This window comes from Typopeltis vanoorti, chromosome 6 (assembly GCF_054136105.1).
Source record: "Typopeltis vanoorti isolate ZY-2024b chromosome 6, IOZ_Tvanoo_1.0, whole genome shotgun sequence".
Lineage (NCBI taxonomy): Eukaryota > Metazoa > Arthropoda > Arachnida > Uropygi > Thelyphonidae > Typopeltis > Typopeltis vanoorti.
In genome coordinates this window covers 39,723,246-39,745,754 of record NC_143554.1, presented here as the reverse complement: position 1 = coordinate 39,745,754, position 22,509 = coordinate 39,723,246, and positions in this window count along the sequence as shown.

The window sequence follows — 22,509 nt, the reverse complement described above, 5'->3', positions numbered from 1 at the left end:
TTCAGTAATGTGCTCTACAAAAATTAACATTTTTAGATTTTCCTAGCTGGGAGAAAATAAGCAGGGTACTTATGCTATGAAACCAATACTTTAACCTGAAAATACACCGTGGATATGGTTATTGCTAATGCCTTTAGGTGGAAAAGGAATCTCGCCTGCATCTAATTTAACTTGCATCATCCAGTTAAGCTAACATTTACTTACTGGAGACTTGGAAGTATCTTGGAAAAAAAAAAAAAAATCCATGTTTGGTATCTAGCGCAGCGAGTTAAAAGCGAATTGTCCCACCTTAATTCACCTACGATATAATGTACGATAGGTTTAACCAATGTGGAGATGTACAAGAACTTGTAAGTTTGATTTATGTTGCTAGAAAAGCGAATATCATTTAAGTTTTTAAAAACTGAAATCCGGGTAAGACAAATAACAAGTTAACTTCTTCATCTATCCCAAGTTCAATTTATTATGTTATGTTAATTTATAATATAATTATAATATATTCCTGTAATAATGGACTCAAAATCAGTTTTCTGAAAATTATCTTGTTTCTTTCTTCCATTTCATATCAATGTTATTAAGATTAAATTATCGCTTACATGGAGTGCCTTTTCGGTTGTCAAGAGCGCCGACATTAAGACTTCCCATTAACCCCCCCCCCCCCCCCGCGCGCACTCACACACACTCACACTAAATTGCTAAGTAACGTTTCATATCAGATTCTCTGCTTCGAAAAGGCAAAATATGAATTGTATTATTTGCTTTCATTTATGAAACACCACGCTATCACCCTCCATATTATGAACTGAGTTAGAGGCAAGTTTTTTAGTTTAATGCGAAGAGCATTTATTTAGGATTACTGCCAAAACTACTCGGACGCATTTCCTGTTTTGTCAGATGAAAAACCTGCAATATCCCTTCCTCGCCAGACTGGCTAACTCATCCGTGGTTGTATAGGCCTTATAAAATGTTCCTCACGTGATAACTGGAACTAACTTGGGTCTATCGAATCAAAAGAATCTTATGCACGGTAATTCACTTGTCTGCCTGAAATACTTTTGCTCATGCACATAATGAACCGCACTATTAAGAAAAAATAAAAATCAGAAACAGCTGATATGGATTAATGTCATGAAGTTAAGCAAAAGTACCCCTTCAAGTTTCCTGATGTTCTATATACACTCGACATCTTCGTTAGACTTAATCTTTCTCTTACTCGGATACCGTGACCACATTTCTCGCCTGAACTTCTCTCCACTGAAGGTCGTCATGGTGTATTGATTTCAATACACCATGACGACTTCCACTAACTAAAAATGTTAGTCAACACTGAAACTACCTCTTTCTCCCCATACATTGACACCAGAGATTGCATGATACTTTGTCATGTGCGTAATATACTGAAAATCCAATTTACTTGGTATTCTTTAAAACATTCCTCGCTGTCAGTAATGACTAATCTTAATACAATTTTTTTACTAATTTTGCAACTTTAAATAAAGTGAGAAGGAAAAAACCAGAAATCGTTCATCCCGGTAATTCTATCAAAGGACTTCAGTATTTAATTTTTCTATTAGGAAGAGGCACTGCTTTGAATCAGTGGGACTAGAAAACTTGATGAGCATTTATTAAAACCAAATATTACTGATCAGGTAATTTTCAGTTTGATATAAGAGTATTTTAATACTAATACCAAACAATAAAAGATATTTAAATAATATAATCAATTTAAAGGATGAGAAAGCAGTAAAATGTAACGTGATAGTACAACAAGCAGTTAACTGATCGTACCGCACTTGTACAACACTGGGGACTAACGTCTCGATGATAAGGACCAATAAAAATGAACTGTTATTTCTGGAATTTTCTCAGTGGCTCTAACATCTACCTTAGGTAGATGTTAGTGCAAACTTCGATTCTTGTCCATGCTGCATCATTATGATTAGACAAAGTGTACGCACATTTGCACGTCGTTTTAAGAGTAAAATTTTATGTTGTTTTAAATGAAATCTTGAGTTAGCAGAAATGGCTGCTCTTCGCTGCTTGCTAGCATGGACATCTCGGAATTCTTTCCTTTTAAAAAGGAATATTTTTGACTAAACAAACCTTCTAGTAACGATCCATACTTAATATTCCCCGCTTCTCATCACTGAAGCTCGTTAGCTTTAACATCTAACCTCTTCAATACATTATTTATCCCACCTACTTATAAAATCCGAAATACCGTATTGTCACAATTGATTTCTTACAACTAATAAGATTTTTTTCCCTCCAAGCCGCACCCCCAAGATAGTTTTATATTGTGTCCATATATTTAATTTTCTTCTAATATCCAGCTTTGTCTACCTACGTTACCTTCCCCCTCACCGCTCATACCCAAGGTTTGCAATTCCGACACTACATCCCTCAAAACATCCTTATTATAACACATGCTGTTCATTTTAGTTGCACAATTCCGAAACATTACTTACAGTTTAACTGATTCTAACAACACTTTAATTGGATAACAAGACTAATAATCACCATTTAGCAACTATCACACATCGCTATTCTTTCCCGCCCGATCTGCACCTCTATAGAACTCTACCCTGTCCACGTTAACGCAGAACGCAGAACGATACTGACTTGATGGGTGAAGCTAAATGTTTTTCATATTCCCCTCCATCTGAAAAGGAAAGTTCTTTGGGTGGAGAATTGTTGACTTTAAGCTCTCCCTGAAAGGGCAGTGAGATTAACTGTGTTCAGCTGAGCATAGAATTGACTTGGATCTCTTGTATTTGCAGAAATCTGCTTCATTATAGTATCAAGCTTGCTTGATCAGTGGGTTCGGATGATTAATTGTCTTGATGAAGAACTTTTCAGCTAGGTCGTGAAGGAGAGATGTGATATAGGGAATGTTGACTTCTCTGTGAATTTGGGAGTTTCTGATAAACCACGGGGCATCCAAACTCATTCTCAGACATTTGTTCTATATTCTCTGCAGCTTTTGAATATTTGTGTTCGAAATATGACTCCATGCAGGAGATGCGTAAGCGATGACTGGGCGTATTACCATCTTGTATATGAGTAGTTTGTTCTGAATATCGAATTTACTTTTCTGTTGATCATTGGGTAGAGCTGCGCTATTACTTTGGATGTCTTTGAACTTATGTGTTCTATATGATTGGTGAACTGTAGTTTTTTTATCGAGAATTTCGCCGAGATATTTGACTGTAGTCTGCCATTGGATTTTAACACCTAGTAAATGTATATGTTCCTTGATTTGAGGCTTTTTTCTAGTGAACATTATGGCTTGGATTCTCCACTCCATCAACCATTTCTCTAGAGTATGAATACTGTTTTGGAGTCTTTTGATAGCTAGTTTGGGGCTGAGAGATCTTCCTAATAATGCAGTATCATCAGCATATAATGCAGCGATTGTTGAGCTTGGGTTTTGAAGGATAGCAGCAATATAGATAAAAAACAGCAAGGGGGCCAAGAGTGAGCCCTGCGGCACTACCGCCAGAACCTTGCGTCTGGTTGATACAGTTTCATTTATTTTGACTTGCATGTATCTGTCTCTGAGGTAAGAGTGAATTGTTTTAACTAGATTAGTAAGCATATTGAATGTGATGAGTTTGTAGAGAAGACCCTGATGCCACACCTTATCAAAAGCCTTTGCATCTAAAAAGACTGCACCTGTATGAAGGTTCTGGTTGAAGCCTTCGGAGATGTATTCGATCAGCCTGTGGATCTGCTGAACGGTGGAGTGGTTTTTTCTAAATCCAAATTGCTCATTTGGGATTATACCTAGTTTATCCGTTTGTGATTGAAGCCTAGTAAGGATTACTTTTTCTGCGATCTTTCCAAGGTTAGACAGAAGACTAATAGGTCTGTAGCTTTCAGAGAGTTGGGTATTTTTTCCAATTTTTTTGATTGGTGTGACATCTGCTTTAACATTCCATGTTAAATGGAAATACTTGAGCCTGGGGATGGCATTAATTATGTTGACTAGATGTACAATGGCTTTTCTGGGGAGTAGTTTGATTATTTTGTTTGTAATTACATCTGAACCTGGAGCTTTATTGTTGTTTAGGTGGGTTATAATATTTATAACTTCTGTTGGAGAAGTGGGTGTGAGAGGTTCTCGGTCATCTTTTTGTTGTCTTATGGCCTGCCTGACTCTGCGGTGAATCTTGTAGATGAGATTGATGTTCAAATTTTCATAAGAGGGCTTGGAAACTTGCACTGAGTTTCCAAGCTGTCAGCCAGAGCCGCTGCCTTTTCCTTGTCAGTATGGGCTATTCCTTTCGAGGTCTGAATTGGGGATAAAAGTTGTCTTTTAGTGCGGAAGGTCCTCGGAAACTTCCAAATGGAGTTGTCTTTTGGGTTTAATTTCGTTAGCTTAGATTCCCATTCTTGGTTTCGATGTTTTTGGAGGGCTTCTCGGACTTGTCTGCTTAATTTATTCAAATTTGTTTTATCTTGAGGGGCTCTTGTGTTATGATACCTCTTTCTGGTTTTGTTTTTCAGTCTGATTAAATCCATGATTTCCTCTAGGATCCGACCACTTGGGTGAAAGACTGTAGTTTGGGTAATTGACTTTATTGCATTTTTTATTTGACTGGTAAGGTTGTTTGCAGCCAATTCTATCTCCTCTTTAGTGTGAATAGCAGGGACTGGGCCAATGTGATCAGGTAGGATTCTCTAGAGTTTGTCCCAAGATATGAAAGAGTGGGGAGGGAGAATTGTTCTTGTGTACTGAGTTGAAGTAGAATAGGGTTGTGATCAGACGAAAGTTCATTTATTGTTTCCAGCTGATATTGGTATCTGGTGTTTTTGAGGACGACTATGTCAAGTACATCTGCACTTCCAGTTGAGCTGTGATGAGTGGGCTCTGTGGGTACAGTTACAACAATAGAATGTTGTGCTGAGTAACGGTTTAGAGTTCGACCTTTGTCGTTGATTGTGGAGTGCTGGTTGATTGTGCTGGTGAATTTAACGCCAAACATACAGCCAGGCTGTATGTTTGGCATTAAAGTCACCAGCCATGATGATGGAGTCTGTGAAGCCGAGATGGTGTCCAAGTCAGATACCAGTAATGGAATGCTGGGTGAAGTATATACAGCATAGATTTTGATACTGCCAGCATTGTTGGTATGAACTTCAATGCCTGTTATCTCTAGGTTCCTAGTTTGTGGATTGGTTAGAACATTGTGGCTTAGGTAGTTTTTAATGTATATAGCTGTTCCTCCTCTGCTGCTGGTGAGTCTATCTGTTTTGTACATAATATAGTTCCGTAATTTGGGGTTATTAGCTGGCCTGAGATGTGTTTCATTTACCAGTATTATGTCAGGATTGTGTCTGTGAGAGAACTCTTGTAGTTCTAGGATTTTATTACTAAGTCCATTGGCGTTCCAATGGTGACTCAAAACATCATGGGGTAGCTGTGATACAGAAGACAACTCAGGCAAGAAGCCTTCTTGGTTATAACCCCATTAATGATAGGATACTCTCCATTAGACTTAAGGCTCAGCCTACCAATGTATCAATTGTGGTAGTTTATGCACCCCACACGGATAGGCCCGAAGAAGAGAGTGAAGAATTCTATGAAAACTTACAAACTGTTTTGGACTTCCTACCAAGGAGAGACATACTGTGCATCTTAGGAGACTTAAATGCAAAAGTGGGAAAGAGTATGAGAGTCAGGCTGGAGTGTGGCATGTTTGGTCTGGCGAACGTAACACCCATGGTGAAAGACTGTTGGAATTTGCCCGTGCTAACAGATTAGTTATTACCAATATCTGCTTCCAGAAACATCCACGACGGACCTATACTTGGACATCCAACATTCATAGGCACCAGATTGATTACATCCTGGCTCTCCAGCGGTGGAAGACCTGCATCTCTGATATGCATAGTTGTCCTGGAGCAGATTGTGGTACAGACCATCAGCTGGTAAGGGCAAAAGTAAGACTAAGACTCCGAAAACTTCTAGGTTAGGCACATTCCACTAGATTGGATGTTAGAGTAATTCCCAGTAGATTCACAGAAGAAACATCATCTCGGCTGGATGATTTTTTGAGACCAATGAGGAAATTTCACTAGAAATGCTTTGGGAAGGAGTCAAGATGATAATACAGGATACAGCGAAGACGTATCTCAGCCCAATAAGAAAACGAAGAGACCCATGGATATCAGATTCAACATGGGAACTAATCAAAAGAAGGCGGTTGGAAAAACAAAGAGACACAGGGACCGAAGAATACAAGAGATTACATAGAGAAATCAGAAGAGCAGGATAAGGATAAGTTCTATACTAATCAATGTGAAGAAATAGAGTTCCAGATGAGAAGGCATAATTATAAAAGGATGTTTTATTTAGTTCGTTACTTAAAGCACAAGTTCAAGCCTAAATTGAATGTCATCAAAGACAGGAATGGATCATTACTAACAGAAGAGTTGGAAATCAAAAACAGATGGAAAGAATACTGTGAGGAACTGTACAGCAGAGTGGATAAAGAAAATGTGGAGTCCTCCCACCAAGAAAATTTTGATTTGGAACTTCCTCCACTTAGGCATGAAGTTGAAAGAGCAGTTAAGCAGCTCAACAGCAATAAGGCCCCAGGTGAAGATGAAATCCCAGCAGAGTTAATTAAGGCCACAGGGGATGGAGGGATAAGAGTGTTTCATAGATTGATTACAAGGATATGGGAGACAGGATCATGGCCTAGAGACTGGAAGAAGTCAGTTTTCGTACCACTACACAAGAAAGGTGATATGAAGGCATGCAAGAATTATAGAACTATTAGTTTGATATCTCATGCAAGCAAACTTTTATTTAAGATCATGCTAAATAGGATTGAGGCCAAAGTTGAGGCAGAGATTCCCGAGGAACAAGCAGGTTTTAGGAAAGGTAGGGGCACCAGAGATCAGATCCTTTGCCTTAGACAGATCATAGAAAAATATAAAGAATTCAGACTCCCTCTGGTAATGTGTTTCTTATACTACTCTAAAGCTTTTGACTGTGTTGAGCATGTGAAACTGTGGGAAGTAATGAAAAGAATGAGTTTTCCTCAACACACTATCAGGTTGATAGTCAACTTATATAAGGAGCAAGAAGCCACAGTAAGAACAGGTGTTGGATTGACTGACTGGCTTCAAGTTGGAAAAGGAGTTAGACAAGCATGTTTACTTTCTCCTCACTTGTTTAGTATATGCAGAGGACATCATGAGTGAAGCATTGGATGAGCTCAGAATAGGAATTACGATAGGAGGTAGATTGATCAGCAATCTGAAGTACGCTGATGATACAGTGCTCCTTTGTAATGACATGGAAGAACTAGGACTAATTCTTGACAAAGTTAACAAGATCAGTAATAACAGAGGACTTCAACTCAATTCTAGCAAGACAAAGATCATGGTTCTCAAAGGAAAAACAAACAGAGAAGCTCTTGAGAAACAAATGTATCTTAGTGGAGAAAGAATTAAGGAAGTCAGCAAGTTTGAGTACCTGGGATCCATTATTAATGTGAAGAATTGCTGTTCAGAAGATGACAGAAAAAGGTTAGGAATGGCTAAAACAACAGTCAGAGACCTGTCTAAAATCTGGAAGGATGGATCTATCTCCATGGGAACAAAGTTGAGGATTTTAGATGCAGTTGTTTTTCCAACAGCGACTTATGGATGCGAGACGTGGAACCTAAAGAAGTCAGATAAGAAACGGATATCTGCTTTTGTGATGTGGGTGCTGTTACAGAAGGCTGTTGAGGATATCATATACTGAAAGGCGTACAAATGAATGGGTGTTAGAAAAGATTAGTAGAACTTTAAGGCTCCTTAAGGATATTGACAGAAGAAAGTTAAAATATTTTGGACATATAGAAATTATGGAAGGATGACTTCTCAGAACAGTAATAGAAGGTAAAGTTCCTGGAAAAAGAGGCAGGGGTAGACCATCAATGAGAAGGATTGATGGCGTGTGTGGAGTGACTGATCTTCAGAGAGTTGAGGCTGCCAGAAAAGCAAACAACAGGACTACATGGCGAGGCCTGGTATGAAACATCACCGAGCATCGGAGTGACCATACGGCATCTGTAGATGCCCAGTGAACACAGACAGACGGCGTTCCATGCAGTGATCATGAGAGAGTTGGGATGGAATTATCTTTTATTCATTATTGAGGGCTGTCAGAATTGAGTGGATTCCTTGCAGGAATCTTTTCGTGGAGGACGGCGAAGGATTCCTCATACTGAATTCTTGTAACATGGTAGCTAGTGAGGCAGTTAGTACTGATGTTAGATTTGAGGTTATATGATCATGAGATAGAGCAGCCTTTGTTCGTGCTGCATCTGCATAAGTTTTAGGCATTTGTTTCCTTTCATGAGTTGTCAAGTTGGAGATAATTTGGACTGGGGTGTGACTTGCACGGCTGTCTTGAGCATCGCTGAAATGTGTTGGAAAGGCAGTTTTTGCTGACCCGCGGTTATTTGGGTGTGTAATACATCCCTTGTAGTTGGCGGAGTGAGGTCCTCCACAATTGGCGCATATAGCTGGAGTGGATCTTGGTTTTGTACACATGATGGTCTGGTGCCCCTTGCCACATTTTAAACACTGTAATTTGCTTTGCAAAGTTTTGGGGGCATGGCCAAACCTATGGCACTGCCCAGCTGTCGATTTTTCCTTAGTGATTCAGTTGAAATTCTGAGGCCACAGATCGTTGTCGGTTCATATATCTCTTTATGTGTCGTATCAATTTCTACGAGTACCAGTGGCATTGGCAGTTTATCTGCCCTGAGCATCCTGCTCACTTTCACTGGTGTTAGGCTCGGACTCATAAGGTCAGCAGTGATTTCTTCACAGGTGACACCTTCAGTCACTCTGCAAAGCACCACTTTGAGATTCTTCTCACTGGGTAAAGCAATAGTGTGATATGGAAGGCTTTTGTTATCCATTAATCTTGTCAGCTGTCTGTAGTCAGTGACTGAGGCTGGCTGGATTTTGACTCCTTCATCATGATTTTTAGCCCAGGAATATGAGATTTTGTGTTCCCTGAGGGCTGATGTGACAGTGGTCCATTTGTCCTTGTCCCTTATTATTACTGGTGGAACCTTTTCGGTGTTTCTCGGGACACCTGAAGTTGATATGTCTTCATCCATCTGGTCATCTATAGTTCTTCTTCTTTTGTTAGAGTGCTCTCCTTGAGAGATGTTTTGACAGGGGGATTTTGGTGACAGAGCAGCAATGAGTTCATCTTGTGAGATCTCATTCTCCTCCTCCTCTCCATTCTGATCAGTAGAGTGAATATATTGTTTTATAAATCCTGGCCAGTCAGATTCTAACTTGCCTATTATGAGTTTGATTACCTCTAGGGACTGCTCCTTGTTAAGGAACTGGATCTGTTCTTTGATGTTTTCTATGTCGAATTGGCGATTTCCTACCAGCAGAAATTGGTTAATAACAGTATAATTAATCCCGCAGGGCCAGTGGCCTTCCAGCAAAGTATCTTGTAGACCTAGATGGACTACTAGCAGTGTATAAGTGAAGCCTGCCAGCAAGTGTCCTGTTGACTGAGTTGGTCTACTAGCAAAGTCTTGTTGCAACGTACTAATTGGGGAAAAGGAATATCAATATTCACTTGGCCACAGTTTAGAAACATACCTCCCTATAAAACCTTAATTCCACCACTGGTCCTCATTGCGAGTGGGGCCTGCCGGCTATTTGACCTATTGCACATTTCGTGCAGAGGGGGAGACAGTAGGAATCACACTGGGTTAGCACCAGTGCAATGTGAGATTACTGAGAAACCTTGTGCCGTCCACGTTAAATGCTTCATATCAAAATTTATAGGTTGAAACCTTAACTGAGCTTACCAATAAATAACTGATGAAAAACAACTGAAACGTTAAGCACGTTCAATGCTAAAAAATAACTAAAAACCCGCCACCTGTTTTGATTGGAAATTTACGATACAGTACTTTTCTGTTTGGAAGGTAACTCAGTCATTCAAGGAAGAAAGACTGTTCTTGTTTTGAAATCAAACCTTATCAATGATAAATAAGTGAATGATATTTTTTATTCAATATGAAATTAACGAGATTGTTGCCCTCCTTTCTTTCCTATCGAAGAATGATATGGATACTAACATACAAAGATCTGGTGCTAAATAACTTTGAAAACTATATGCCGAAGAACTCTAATTCAATGGTATCTGATAATGAAAATATAACGATATTGATAATGTATGTATAACAGAAAGTAACATTTTGAGCGTTTTAAATGTATATTTATATAAATACCACCTCCTACGAAAGATTTCGAACCTATTACTGAGCTTAGAGTTAGATAATCTAGTAATTCTGATAGACGAAACATTAATTTTAAAGCTGCCACAACCTATTAGTACGGCGTGAGAATTGCACAAAACGATGATATTCATCTACCCTAAAGACATTCTCAATCTTTCATACAGTTGGTTTCAAACTCAAGAGGAAAAGATATTTTGAACATCACATTAATTAATTAATGACTGTTTCCTGCTTTTCTTTTAAATGGCAATCCTTCACATGAGAGTTTGTTCGTTATGTGGTTACGTAGGCAGAACGTTGAGGAGAAAGAAGAAACTTGTTAGCATAACGTTCCTTAGATTATTTCCTTCCCAAAAGCCAGTTTTAGTTGTAAAATTTAAATTTCTTCCAAAGGGACGTCTATATTGAATTAAGATTTTTTTTAACTTATAAATTTTCACTTACCATTAGATGGAAAAACGTATCATCTTCTCCTGTTAGCCCTCTCTTTTCAAAGCTATTCTGCAGTTCTACCAACCAACCAGCCAGCTTTCTTCTTTTTCTATCATTCTTTTTTCAGTTTTTTACATTCCCTTTTCCTTTCCAGGATTCATGTGAAAGCTCATCCTCTTGGAATTTCTCCTGTCCATTTTTCTTTCACGTTCCACTTACCTCTTTTTATTTCACTGGTGATATGTTTTTGTTCTGTCTGTTTATATAACTCAGCATTTCTTAAAAGTTGTATTAAAATATTTTAATATCTGATTCGAATACTTTGTTCGGAAACCAGTAAATTTGGTTTTTCTCTTTCTTTGTTGTTTTCATTTGATGCGATCCGTATAATAATGTGGGCCTTCACAATGCTATTGAAGACATTTATTTTAGATTTCTATGGGTATGTGGTTGATTTAATTATATTATATAATCTTCTAAAAGCAGTACTTTCTCTCAGAAGATTGAATGATATTCCTTATCAGTCCACCTTCATATATGTAAATAAATCACTATTACCTCCCATATATGTAAAATTCTTAATGTCTTCTACAAAAACCGGCCACTGAATTAGAAACGTTTGTTTAATACCGTGTTTCCGTATAGATATGCGCCTGCTAATATCGATCCTCTTCAGGTTTCTGCGCATAGTTCGATGGAGGGTAGGCTGGAACCATAACATAACCACAACATCACTGGCCAGAAGGGTGAAGCAAGATGCTTTTTTATTCCCCATTGTCTGATAGGGACGAAATGAAGAGGAAAGATGTATGAGCTGTGAGCTCGCCCTGGGGGGGGGGAGGGGGCACGGATATTAATCGTTGTTGCTAGTATTTAGGATTGGTTTTGGCCTATTGTATTTGAAGAGGTCAGTTTCGTCATAGTTTGCTTCCTATTTAACTAGCTCGTTGGGGTGTGTAGAGATCTTTGAGAAGAATTTTTCTGCTGTAGCTTGTAGGAAGGAGTAGATGTAAGGAATGTTTGTATCTCTATGCAGTTGGACGTTTCTTACAAACCACGGTGCATCCAGAATCATGCGCAACACTTATTTTGCACTCTCTATAGCCAGAGGATTTTGGTGTTGGATGTGTGGCTCCAGGCTGGGGATGCATATGTCACTATGGGGCGGATCGTCAGCAGGTAGAGGAGTACTTTGATTCTGGTATTTAGCTTGCTTTTTCTATTTATTAGAGGATAAAGTTGTGTGATGGTTTTTAGATGCTTTAGCGCATAAGGCTTTGATGTATGGTTGAACGTTAATCTTTTGTCTAGAATTACCCCAAGATATTTTGTTTCTGTTTGCCAGGGGATTTTGGTGTTGAATAGATAAAGGTCCCGCTTGGGAGTTGCCAATCTTCTGGTGAAAAGTATCGCTATACTATTTTGGGGATTCACTTGTAATCTCCATTTGGAGAACCATTGTTCTAGTTTCAGTAGATTTTTCTTGCAGTTTTTTAGTGACGATATGTGGTTGTAGAGATCTGGCAAGTACTGCTGTGTCATCCGCATAGAGTGCTAAGATGGGTGACATTGGGTTGTGTGGGATGTCTGCCATATATACCGAGAATAAGATCGGTGCCAGTAGGGAACCTTGGGGAACTCCCGCAGAGATCCTTCACTGACTTGGAACTGTTCCGTTTATTTTGACTTGTATGTGTCTGTCCTGGAGATAAGATTTAATTAGGTGGACGATTCTTGATGGTATGCCTGCTGAGATGAGTTTGTATAGTAATCCGAAGTGATCCTATCATTTCGGATTACTACACAAATTAGTAGTAATTTTTGATAAGATTAGTAGTAATCTTATCAAAAGCTTTTGCTATGTCGAGGAAAACTGCTCCAGTGTGCTGGTGGTGATGTACTCAATTATCCTATGAATTTGTTGAGTAGTACTGTGATGTTGTCGAAAGCCAGATTGTTCCTTTGGAAGGATATTTAACTCGTTTACTGAAGATTGAAGTTTGGAGAGGATGATTTTTTCAGCAATTTTGCCTAAGTTTGAGATTAGGCTGATCGGTCGATAGCTTTCAGGCAGGTGTGTGGATCGTTACCTAGTTTATGCACTGAGACCACATCTGCGACTTTCCAATAGGTGGGGAAATAGTTAAATTTGAACATGGCGTTGATTACGTGGTGAGATGTACGACAGCGCTTCGGGGCAGCACGTTTAATTATTCTATTTGTTATGCCATCTAGGCCAGGGGCTATTTTATTCTTTAGCTTCTTTAGAACTTCATAGATTTTTGCTGGTGAGGTGTTTGCAGGTTTGTTGTTGCAGGTGTCGGTGAGTTTTAGTGCATGTCTGACATGCAGGTGGATTTTATAGACATGCTTGATGTCCAAGTTGTCATATGCAGGGCTACACTGTTTTTCTAGGTTCTTTGCTATCTCTTCTGCTTTTTCTGCATCCGGGTGTACTAGTCCCCCTGTCTGACTTGAGTGGGGGAGAAGAGATTTGTTTTTGTTTCTGAGGCTTCTTAATAAGTTCCAGATGGAGTGTTCGCCCGGGTGATATAGAGGCTAGTTTGGCTTCCCATGTTTCGTTCCTGTGAGCTTTAAGTGCTTCTCTAACTGCATCGTTCAGTTTGTTGAGGATCTATTTGTCTTGAGGTGCATGGGTGTTATGGTACCTTTTCCTTGCTTTGTTTTTGTCCCTAATTAAATCCATGATGTCTTCGGGTAGTTAGTTAGTCTTAAGAGTGGTTTTGATAGAGGTGACAATCTTCATGGCTGTGTTGATTTGCTGGGTCAGGCTTTTGACAGCATTTTCAATTTCTGTTATGGATCTGATGTGAGGGACATGTACAATGTGTTCTGATAGTACTTCTGGTAATTTTTTCCATGAGATGGAGTGGGAGGGAGGCAGCAGTTGTTCTTGCATTCCCAGCTGGAGCAGGATTGGATTGTGATCGGATATCAGCTCGTTTAAAGAGTCTAGGTTATACTCTAGCTTAATATTTTGTAGGATAGCAATGTCAAGTATGTCGGCTGTGCCATACGTACTATGAAGTGTTGGTTCTGTGGGGCCTGCCACTACTGCATAGTTTGAACTGGAGTAGCTGAAGAGGGTGTAGACGTTTCTGTTGGTGGTTTTGTTGTTCCATGCGGGGTGTTTCACATTTAGGTCACCGACAATGATGACTTGCTCTTTATTGCCCAGGACGGCATCCAGATCTGAATGTAGTAGATTCTGATGGAGGATTGTAAGCTGCATAAAGTGTTAGTTTCCCAACTGAGATTGCAGGTACTACTATTCCTATGAGCTCCAGATTTCTGGTTGAGGGACTGGTTACAGTGTGGTGATGATCGATGTGGCCTTTTATGAAAATTGCGGTGCCATCTCCTCTGTAGTTTATTCTGTCATTTCTGTGGAGGAGGTATCCTCTAACTTTGGGGTTGTCTGCTGGTCTTAAGTGAGATTCATTTATTAGGATGATGTCAGGGTTGTATCTCACTGCGAATTCTTGGAGTTCCAGAATCTTGTTTCTAAGTCTGTTCGTGTTCCACGCGATGATCTGTAGGGAAACTGGGGTGCTTTTGTTTTTATGCATTTATGAGAGCTGCTAGGATGAATTGGTTTCTTGTAGAAGTCTTTTTCTGGAGTTCGACGTGGAGTTAGATTTGCTGAAGTCTTGTAGCATATTTGCGAGGGAGTTTGTAATGACGGCTGCTAAATTTGAGTGGTATTGTTCCTGAGTGGCCTTTGTTGAGCGGACTACATCTGCGTAGGTCTTCGTCTGCCGTTTGTGGTTTGCTTCGATCGGGGCTTCTCGTTGTGGCAGTTGGTTCTGTATCGTGTTTTGTCGACCTCTGGTGGGTTGAGGAGCTGGGGTTACTGCTGCTGGTTTTTGTAGATTAGTAGAGGGGGCAGATCGTCTGCTTTTTGGTGTTGTATACATCCTTTGTAGTTTGCTGGATGCGGACCTCCCTGCAGTTTGCACATTTAGCTAGGGTGGATTTTGGCTTGGTGCAGGAGTTTGTGGGGTGGCTCTCATCGCATTTTAAGCACTTGTATTCAGCTTTTCATAATCTCTGGGCATGACCATACTTTTGCAACCTGTGGCACTGTCCTGATGAGATCCTTTTTTTAAGTGGTTCTGGGCTGATTTTTAGCCCGCAAATTGATGTTAGGTCCTATATGTTTTTGTATGCCTAGTGGATCTCTTCTAAGACGAGTGGCATCGGACTTTTGTCTGCTCTGGTCATTCTGCTGACCTTGATGAGTGGTAGGTCTTGGTAGCAGAGATCGGTGGCTACGTCTTCTGTATGTATGTGCTCTGATACTCCACGGAGAACCACCTTCAGGCTCCTCTCAGAATCGAGGGTGAAGGTGTGGTATTGTACACCTTTATTGTCTAGCTCCTTTGTGAGTCTGCGGTAGTCCATGATAGTGGCAGGTTGAAGTTTGATGCCAATGTCTAAATGCTTTGCTGTTGTGTATGCTATCTGTAGACTAGTCATAGTGGCCCCTTAGTTCTGTCCACCTGTTCTTTTCTCTTAAGATAATTGGGGGGAATTTATCTTTAGTGGAGGCAGGGGGGTTGTGTTTGTCTTCTTCCATATCTTCATCCGTGGGTGGTTCTGTCGTCTCTGTTTTGCGTTTTTTCCGCGTGTGGGTCCCTCCTTGTTCCTGGGGGGGGGGGGGAATTGGAGACCACCAAATCCAGTTTTTCCTCTGTATTAGCAGTATCTTCGCTTTCCTCATCGTCCTTCGTTGTGGAGTACCGGTTCAAGTAGCCTGGCAATTCTACTTCAAATTTTTTTCGTAATTTTCTTAGTATGCTTAGCACCAGTCCTTTGTCTAGTGTTTCTATCAGGGCGTCTGTGTCTATTTCGGTCATAATGACGTCTAATAGGTTTTGATAGGGGGATCAATTGGTCCATGTATGCTATCTGTAGACTAGTCATAGTGGCCCCTTAGTTCTGTCCACCTGTTCTTTTCTCTTAAGATAATTGGGGGGAATTTATCTTTAGTGGAGGCAGGGGGGTTGTGTTTGTCTTCTTCCATATCTTCATCCGTGGGTGGTTCTGTCGTCTCTGTTTTGCGTTTTTTCCGCGTGTGGGTCCCTCCTTGTTCCTGGGGGGGGGGGGGGAATTGGAGACCACCAAATCCAGTTTTTCCTCTGTATTAGCAGTATCTTCGCTTTCCTCATCGTCCTTCGTTGTGGAGTACCGGTTCAAGTAGCCTGGCAATTCTACTTCAAATTTTTTTCGTAATTTTCTTAGTATGCTTAGCACCAGTCCTTTGTCTAGTGTTTCTATCAGGGCGTCTGTGTCTATTTCGGTCATAATGACGTCTAATAGGTTTTGATAGGGGGATCAATTGGTTACAGGAAAATTCATCGAAAAACAGTTAATCGAAAGCCAATTCATCGAAAAGGCAATTCGTGGAATAAACAATTCATCGAAAAACAGTTAATCGAAAGACAATTCGTCGAATGCAATTCATCGAACAGCAATTTAACGAATGGCAAATCATCGAACGACAATTCTTCGAAAATGCAATTCATCGAAAAAACAATTCACCGAAAATTTTTCGATGAATTCTTTCATAATTCATCGAAAAGTCATTTTTCTTGCAAAGTATTGTTTAAAAATGTTCAGTAACAATACGGAACGTTACTCATGATACAGACATCATATGGAAGTGGTCATTGAAACGTAAAAGTTATTTTATTTTATTTATTTATTTATTTGCATTTTAGAACATTTAATGTAAGCGTACATACTGCTTCATTGTGCAGATAGCGATTTATCTGTAGAGAAGAAATTTCGTTCTGCCAAAATTTGTCATAATAACTCTAGTCCGACCGAAATTAAATATTTCATTAAATTTCATCCAGCCAGAGCGGAATTGCAAATATAATTTCGGAACTTCTTTACGGAAATGTTATGATAAAAGTGATCCATTTGGAACTAAAACTGAACCGTGCAGAAAGCTTCTTTTAGTGAAAACTTCTGCGAATTCTGCGAAGTCAGCGAGTTATTGTAATACATAATTTCGACACTTTTCTTTGTAGCCTCGAATATATCTGAAAACTAGAACGGTTCGACAATTTTGCTTTTTTGGGAAATTTCCTTTTGAGGAATTGCTTTTTCGATTAACTGTTGTTCGGTGAACTGATTTTCGATGAATTGTTTATTCGGTGAATTGCTTTTTCGATAAATTGTCGTTCGATGAATTGCATTCGATGAATCATCTTTCGGTTAACTGTTTTTCGGTGAACTCTCCGGATACCCATCATCACGGCCGCAATAATTTTATAATAGCTCAGCTACACCAATTTGTTGGTGATGTTTAATTGCGTCTATATCACCGAGTTATTTTATTTTCATTCTTCCGATTAAAATGTTTTCTTATAATTGAACGCAGAGTTTTTTTTTTCTTTTTCTGAGATAAAGGTACCAATTCCTCCAGTAGTGAAAAGTCCAGGAATTGAAATTAAACTGTATGAATAAGCGAGACAAGTAGCTAAGGTTTAAAAAGTGATATTAGAAGCTAGTAGGATTTTATTCTTTCATGCCATAAGACGGAGAGAATTATTTACTTGCAGTCAAAGATATGGAAACAATGATAAGATATTGAAGGGTTTTACATTCCAAGGTAGAACAGATATTCCTTTGATGGAAGCCATGTTAGAAGAGTAAAAATGAAAGACTTCCAATGGAAAATATAGAAACTGCGATAAAATCCTTATCCAGACCTTCATAAATGGATTAAAATAAGACAGGGTAGCTCAAGAGAAGATTCTAACTACTTTCTGGTGAGGTAACCTTCAATATGGATATGAAGAAGCTCGTACTAATTTTGTCAACATGGATACAACTCGAGTTATTGTAAACTTTTCCGGGGTACAGAGACGGTGCCTACATCTGCAGTTCAAACGATCACTTGAGCATACTTAAATGTATAGCTCTAGAGATTAGACATACATCTGATCAGACTTCCAAACAGTTCTTAAACCCTGGGTAAATGCGAAAGTTCTAAACATCGCATTACTACTTCTTCCTTTAGAACTGTAGCCGAAACGCTGGCGTCTACAAGAAAAGCATATACAAACATATACCTCTTAGAACAGCATATACGTTAGAGAAGAATAAAGAAGAGTTGTCGGATATTCCAATTCAGTCTAGAAAAGAGGACACTTTCAAATAATCTATACTTAGTAAAGTCACAAAACTCGTATGTGCGCGAAAATATTGACCAGAAAGTGGCTGAAATATTCCATAACAGGAGCCAATTTCCTTATATAATGCATGTGGAACATCATTAGTTACAAATGCAAACATAATGCAAAACACACATACAAGGACAAATCTCAGAATAGGAAACAGAAAAGTAAGTTACCATCAGGAATAATTTAGTATGATTGCCAGGAAAGATCATCGAAAAGAAATATGAATTAATAAAATAAATTGGGGATGAACAATAGAAATTAAAAGACGATCTAGAAATAGGAAGAACATCTAAAAGGAGAAGAAATGAGGGGGGGAAATGCAAAGTTCGAAAAGGTTGTGGAACATCATATGAAAGCTCCTTGAGCTAAGAGGAATTAATCGGCTATGAGGAACTATCACATGCAAACAAAGGAAAAGACAGGAATATAATTAACGAGAAAAATAATAAATTCACTGATGCAAAACTCCTTTACTATGATTACCACCTACACGACAAGAAAATATGGCAGTTTCAGAATCAAGAACAGTAGATAAGAAATTGGCAACTAACTCAAAAAAGTCAGAAAAGAATTTACAATAAGCAGGCTACACAATTACTCCTTCACAGTTTGAAGTCTTCATCAGATTCACCCAGAATCGGGTTAACGATTTATCATTAATTATATATACTTCTGCTTTGTTTCATTAAATGTATGTAGATTCATCAGTCCAGTTAAATAAGAAACCACATGGAAACTTGTAGTCTGACATAGAATTACGTTGTGGTTTTGGAAGATCTAACAGGGCTGGAGTTGGGATTCTTATTCTTGTCGCCCCTCCTTAGTCAGTGATATCCAAGGAATGCAGAAAGGCAATTCTTGACAATAAACTACAAATACTATGAATGTATAATAAGGTTTACAAATATATATGATCTATCCAGGCAGGAGCGCGCCAAGGGTATTTGCCGCCCGAGTGCAAACTTTTATCGGCCGCCCGTCTGACATCTAAGTGTAATGGTTATTAATATTATATTAGTTAATGTCGTGTTAAAGTCAATGTTTCCGCTCGGGTTGGCGCGGCCCTGTATCCAGGTACAGTTAGATTTTTCCAGGAATTGCACCCATACTTATACTATACCCACTGCATCACAGCAGCTGGAGATCGTAACTGTACTGAAAACTCCACATTACACAAAATAGATGACCAAGAAGAAGGAGGAAACTTGGACATGCATAATTAAAAATATGCTTTACGAAAGCTCTACTAACAGACATATGGAGGATTTACCACCATAATCTATAGGCTTAAACGCATATCAATCCGAGGTATATTCTCATCTTGATCGAATTTATATACAGTTATACCTTGGTTGACGTTAACTGTGGTAACAAAGCCTCGATATAACGAAGTTCACTATTTTAAGCCCCATTTTAAGTAAAAATATTAAAATTTTAAGATCAACGCCCAGCAATCATCCGATTGCGAACAACGGCAACTTGTCACGTACTCCCAAGTTGTGGGTTTGTTTGTTTTAACAGTTTCGCGCGTCATCCGTGTTAATTTAGTCGTTGTTTACAATTCGTAGGGTGTGTTTCAGTGCGGTGCATTTCAATAAGTGACATATGTTCTCTGATAGCATTATTGTAGATTTTGTAAATATTAAATGGACATTTTGTTTTTTCTACCCATTCTGCTAAAATGTCAGAATCAAGGAAAAGAAAAGCAATTTTTTTTAGAAACTAAAATAAACATCGTACAACATGTTGAAAGGTGTGAAAGAAAATCCGATGTGGCACATTCTTTAGGATTAGCGCAGTCAATTTTAGCAACCAGAATTGTACAGATGTTACAGCAGCAAAGGAGTCCAATTTTATTTTTAAAAAAAATGGAGAAATGTTAAGTTTGTGGATAGATGATATGTGATAACGTCATATGCCTTTAACTCAAATGGTGATTCAAGAAAAGCATTATTTTTGTTTAATCACCTGAAATATAAACAAATTGAAGAAATTGCGGAAAATTTTGCGGCTTCTTGTGGTTGGTTTGAGATATTTAAAAAACGGGCCAGAATTCATAGTGTAAAATTATGAGAAGCTGCAAGTACAGATGTTAAAGATGCGAATAAGTTTCTAGAAAAACTAAAGGAAATAATTGAACGTGAAAAATTTTCACCAAATTCAGTGTTCAATGTTGACAAAAGCAGTTTGTTCTGCAAACGGCTACCATCAAAAATCTTCATTTCTATTGAGGAAAAATCAGCAGCTGGGTTCAAAGCAGCCAAAGACGATTTAGCATTATTCTTTGGGTCAAATGCCTCTGGCGATTTTAAATTAAAATTGTTATTAGTTTACCATTCGAAAAATCCGAGGACGTTAATAGGTAACATAAAAATGAATTTACCTGTAATATGGAAAGCTAATAGAAAAGCGTGGATTACCAAGGAGTTATTTACTGATTGGCTTGTTAACCATTTTTGTCCAGAAGTGAAACGGTATTCCCAAAGAAATAATTTTGAAGAAAAATCGGTTTTGTTGTGGGACAACGCTGCAGGACATCCCACTGATCTTAATACGTTAGACACATGCATTCCTGTCAAAGTTGTCTTTCTTCCAGCAAACACAATTTCCTTCCCTGGTTCAACCGATGGATCAGGGAGTAATAACAACATTTAAAGCTTTTTATCTGCGTAGTACATTAAGCAATTTAATTGAACTACAAGATAAAGAGCAAATGTCAATTATAACGTTTTGGAACTAAGAAATGCTTAAATGGAGTTTGAAGCAAATTATGGCCAGAAGTTGTACTAGAAGAAGAAAATAACATTCAAGAGATTAGAAATGAAGTTATCCAAATAGCTCAATCAATAGGTTTCGAAAATATCGACGAAGAGGATGTAAGAAATTTATTAAATGCAGAAGATGATGGTTTTTCAGTGGAAGATTTAGAAAAACTTGATAGCAACTATGCTAAAGAAAATGAAGATGAAATTAAAGAATTTCCTACCGAAAAGGTGTTAGCAACCAAAGATTTAAAAAGGTGCTAGAATAACATTGAAAACGTTTAAATCTTTTCTGTGAAAATCATCCTGATTTGGGAAGAAGTGTTATTGTTAAGCGATTAGTGTTAAATGCAATAAATCTGTATAGGCAATTGTTAAATGAAAGAGAAAAAAAATCATAAACAATCAACTTTAGATTCGTATTTTAAAATGTCGTGATTTTATCTTTGTTTGGTATGTAATATTGATTTTTTATTTAATAAAGCTTTCCTTTTTTCAAAAAAAGTCTTTCATTTTCTTTACGTACGAACGTATCCCTTTATGGCCATAGTATTTTTACCTCTGAGAACGAAGTTTCACTTAACAAAGTAATTTCGTGGAACGTATCCACTTCGTTTATCGAGATATACTCGTATTTTCTACTTCGTTAGAAACAGAATAATTCAGATAATACATCTTGATATCAACATATTCAATCATAATCTGGTCTTACTTTCGTTCCACTGCGTGGAACAAGCAAGATCAGTTCTAGACCATGCAGACATGCTGATTTTCGCATCGATCTTTTCAGTCTAACTCCAGAATCTCCGTTTACACTGGAATAATGTTACCGGAGCATAATACATCGCCGAAATTCAAAGAAGCAGTAAACCAGAATATGATTGAATGGTAAAAGGAACATGCTTTTCTCAAAAAGAAAAGATTAAAAGACCCATATATATATATATATATATATATATATATATATATATAGAGAGAGAGAGAGAGAGAGAGAGAGAGAGAGAGAGAGAGAGAAGCTGGTTCATAGCAAACCAGTAGAATGCAGTAGTATCATTAGAAACATCAACATAGAACTGGAAAGGCAGAAGGAAAAACTGGAAACAAGATAAGAATACAGGCAGCACATAATAGACAGCGCTTCTGCTGCAGTGTTCAAATAGACATCTCACTAAATTCTACAGAGAAAGGACTATCACTCAAATCTGTGGACGATGAAGCCATGTTCACACGTTGATTACTTTCAAAAATACATTGAGCATCTGTTTGAAGGCACTAGAACTATTACTCTTGAAACATTAATGCCTTTCCTGTTCATATCTATGATTTGTTCGACAGACCCATTACAGCAGATGAAGTTACTATAGACTATAGAGAATGGCAGACAAGAAAATCCATGAGAAATGACAGTCAGGATAGAATTTTACCCAGCGGCCTTGGAGTTTATGCTTCTAATTATAAGTATACTCTCCCTACTCTCCCTCCCTCCCTCTCTCTCTCTCTCTCTCTCTCTCTCTCTCTCTCTCTCTCTCTCTCTCTCTCTCTCTCTCTCTCAACAGGTCACACACAAAGTGAATTTGTATTAGGCCATACCGTTTATCCAGCATCCTCACACCCATACCCGTCCATTTGCTCAGTAGAGGGTGTCGTCGCTCCCTAGCACAGCTTTTGAAGCTTCCACGTCCCACTTGCACCACTGAAGAAGGGGCTGCATGTTGGTTTTCGGATAATGTGGGGCTTGCATATTGCGACCTTACCATGGAAGCTTATGTTGTGAGGATCGGTTCTGAGGTTCCAGTCGGTCTGGAATTCCGACGA